The sequence below is a fragment of the Schistocerca serialis genome, chromosome 3 (assembly GCF_023864345.2).
Source record: "Schistocerca serialis cubense isolate TAMUIC-IGC-003099 chromosome 3, iqSchSeri2.2, whole genome shotgun sequence".
NCBI classification, from domain to species: Eukaryota; Metazoa; Arthropoda; class Insecta; order Orthoptera; family Acrididae; genus Schistocerca; species Schistocerca serialis.
In genome coordinates, this window is record NC_064640.1 from 570,281,683 (window position 1) to 570,285,695 (window position 4,013).

Below are 4,013 nucleotides of genomic sequence, written 5' to 3' on the forward strand. Positions count from 1 at the left end.
TTTGTTTTGTGTTCATTCTGACCTTTTAATAGCGATTTTCGTTTTCTTATGTTTTAGCCCTTCCGTTACCATGTCAACACGGTTCAACCTATAGATTATGAACGTTATTTTCATGCGAACAGAACTTACAATCTGTTGAGGTCTCCGAATTCTATTTCGATCCACTGAATCATATTGAAGATTAGTCTAGCGTGTCACTGGAATTGTACATAAGACACGTCGTAATTCTGATGGAGGGCGTGCTTAACCCCATTAGAATCACGTAGTAAACCACCATAATTACAAAAGCCACCACAGCTGAAGGTGGGTAGTTCTGTGCAGTTTTCAAGGAAATTAGGACAGTTACTACCAGAGTTGCGGGAGCCACAGTTTCAGAAGACACTCTGTGTTTTCACATCTAATAAACAGTATGATGGCAACTTTGGCGACGCTGTACTGAAGAGGAACAATGCGTTTTTATTTAATGGTGAATAATAATACGTAAACATCAGTCACAGCCTTCGTTTCATATTCAAATCTCCTCAAACAATGATGAAGTTGTGAACGTGCAACCTTGATCAAATCAACAACCAAGAGGTAAGTATATCCGCCGGTGTTATGAATTTGAGACTCTATTAACATAAATACGCCTTCCACGGCAAAATAGTAATATCAGGTGATGTGAAACTCACATCCTCTTGCATCGTCACCTGCCTAAGCTGTTGTTATTATTACGGATGTTGCTTAGATTATGGACTTTGTATCAGATTACCGCTACGTGACTGTATTACTTTTTGTATATCGTAACTGTAGAGTAAACGACTCAGCGTATAAAACATTGACGAAGAGATTCTTCAAACTCAACGTGACACTAATCTGGTTTTAGCAACGACCTTATTTAAGCAGTACTTGTGCTGCAACAAACCTTACAGCAAAAAAACGACGGCAACATTAGGTAGAGCTGCACCTTCAGCAGCAGCATCTCCTTCCCGACTGGTTCCTGCAGCAATCCATAAATTCGAGTGCGCTAAAAGAACAGGCGCTGTCTATGATTCCGCGTATTTTTTGATGAGGCCTAGAAAGGTTGACCGAGCGAGGTGGCACAATTGTTACCACACTGCACTCGCATTCTGGAGATCGCCCGTCCAAATGCTGGTCCGGCCATCACGGTTTAGGTTTCCCATGGTTTCCCGAAATCGCTTACGGTAATGCCGAGGTGGTTTCTTTGAAAGAGCACGGCCTATTTCCTTCCCCAGGCTTCCCTTAACCGATCTCGGTCTCTGTCTCTAATGACCTCGTTGTCGATAGGATATTTAATTCCAATATTCCTTCCTGTTTAGAAAGATTGGAACTAATATGTTCAGTGATTTCGGCGGTATTTTCAGTCTTTACACGTTTCAGATGCTAAACTTCAGAAGCTTCCTTCTTTTCGTAGTGAAATGAAACTAATGGTGCCTTGCTCGCTTGCTCAAACTAGTTCTTTTAGTGAATCCAGTAGACTTGACTTTTGAGGAAATGTGTCAGGTCTTGGACAGCTATTTCTGTAGCCTTACGTTTATCGTAATGTCCTGGCCAACAGTCCATAACAAATTCGCAAACGACAAGATCAGTTATATTTTCTGTAGGTTGTCAACCTCCACCGCTGTAGGCGCAAACTTGAATTCAGTTTGTTAAACGTGTCAAAACATTGTTCAGGATAGGTAACCTGCCATGTTGTCTCGCGTTGGACATGTAAAGCCCAAAATTGTCTGATCCAACCTTATAGGAAATGCTGCACTGTTGGCGTAATGTGGATCAGACACAAAGAGCGAGTGACTGCGTGTGAGATCGCTCTCTAAGTTTTCATATATTTTTTGGTTTCAGATACATATTTTAACGGTTTTTGTGATAATATTTACTATATAAGTGAAACGATAATTAAATGGACAGCCTAGCTGCAAACAGGCGTTGATGTTCTTCATTGGGGACATGTTGAAAATGTGTGCCCCGACCGGGACTCGAACCAGGGATCTCCTGCTTACATGGTAGACGCTCTATCCATCTGAGCCACCGTGGGCACAGAGGATAGGGCGACTGCAGGGACTTATCCCTTGCACGCTCCCCGTGAGGTCCACATTCCCAACATGTCCACACCACTACATTCGTACTACGCCAAATAGATGTTTGCCCATCATACTCATTACTCGTGGCAGATTAATCTACCAAGTGCCGTACGAGTTCGGGCATAGCGTGTGCGTTCGCACAAGAAGGTCAATGGCCGGGAAGCCATATTTAACTATATTTGACGGTAGTATCTGTTCCCGAAAGAACAGTTACCGTGGGTGACCATGCAGCTTTGCTAGAAATGAAATGATAATTAAATGGACAACCTAGTTGCAAAGCTGCGTGGTCACCCACGGTAACTGTTCTTTCGGAAACAGATACTACCGTCAAATATAGTTAAATATGGCTTCCCGGCCATTGACCTTCTTGTGCGAACGCACACGCTATGCCCGAACTCGTACGGGACTTGGTAGATTAATCTACCACGAGTAATGAGTATGATGGGCAAACAGCTATTTGGCATACTACGAATGTAGTGGTGTGGACATGTTGGGAATGTGGACCTCACGGGGAGCGTGCAAGGGATAAGTCCCTGCAGTCGCACTATCATCTGTGCCTACGGTGGCTCAGATGGATAGAGCATCTGCCATGTAAGCAGGAGATCCCGGGTTCGAGTCCCGGTCGGGGCACACATTTTCAACATGTCCCCAATGAAGAACATCAACGCCTGTTTGCAGCTAGGTTGTCCATTTAATTATCATTTCATTTCTAGCAAAGCTGCATGGTCACCCACGGTAACCGTTCTTTCTGGAACAGATACTACCGTCAAATATACTATATAAGTGACGTATTAGTGGTTTCTTCATTCACCTCTGCCTTTCTTGTGTTGTGACCTGATATTTGTGAGTGTTTCGTATCGAGCAACTTAACCTCTTGCCTGTGTTTGCATTCCGCGCTGACCAGTTGCAGCTGTAGCGGCGCATCGAAAGCTAAGTACTAATTAATTGTTTGTGTATAGTGGTTTATTTAGGAACTTTAGTAGTCTTCAACCGGTGTTCTTGGTGTTTTCTGGTGAAATAATTTCAGAAGAACCTTTTGGGAACTGTTTTCAGCTTCGTTACTGTGTCATTAGACGTTTGATTCTCTTTCTGTATTAGTCTTTTGTTATATTCACGTTTGTTGTTTATTAATACTGTTAATAATAGTAGTTACTTCCCTTGTAGAGTAAGTTTCTGATTATTGTAGTCTGGTTTTTAACATCTTCTTATTGTAGTAGCGGAACTTAGAAAAAGTAAAATTTTACCATGAGTGAGAAGTGTGGGCTTTGCCGTAGGTTCGTGAGTAGTGGATTGCGGTGTGAGACTTGTTCGAAGTATTTTCACTGGGGGGAATGCAGTGGGGAAGCCAGTGGGTATTCTGGTGAGATCGTCTCCTGGAACTGCAAGTTATGTAGCAAGAGTAAGTTGATAGAGGAGAGGAGCGTAACATATGTGCCCTTCAAGTGCAGTTGAAAAACGCACAGGAGGAGCTAGATAGGATGAGGAGGGAGAAAGGGGTTGGGGAATGGGAGCTGGCTGTTGGCAAGAGATCTGGTAGGAGAAGAAGATTTTCACATAGTTTTACTATTGGTGTTTACAATAGATATGACCAACTGTCAGAGTCTAGTGGAGAGGAATCTCTAGTAGCTGTAGATGTAGGAAGTATGCAGCAGACCTCAGTAGTTACTGTGCCTAGAACAGTTGCAAAATCGAAGAGGAAGAAGAAGGTTTTGCTGTTAGGTAGTTCTCATGGCAGAGGTGTAGGCCAGCAGTTGCAGGAAGTGCAGGGGAGTGAGTACCAGGTCACCAGCATTGTGAAGCCTAATGCAGGGTTGGCTCAGATGACTGTTAACATAGGGGGGTTATGTAGGGATTTTACTAAAGAGGATCAGGTAGTGATTGTGGGTGGGGCTGGTAATAGTATTGATAGGGATGGGGAGTATAACATAGATG

General features: G+C 43.2%; 1 non-coding gene across 1 annotated transcript; it reads left to right on the top strand.

Annotated features, from left to right (window-relative positions):
* The first annotated feature begins 2,636 nt into the window (after positions 1 to 2,636).
* Positions 2,637 to 2,711, top strand: Trnat-ugu (transfer RNA threonine (anticodon UGU)). The gene has a single exon. It is a non-coding gene; the product is annotated as a tRNA-Thr (tRNA).
* Positions 2,712 to 4,013: the final 1,302 nt, after the last annotated feature.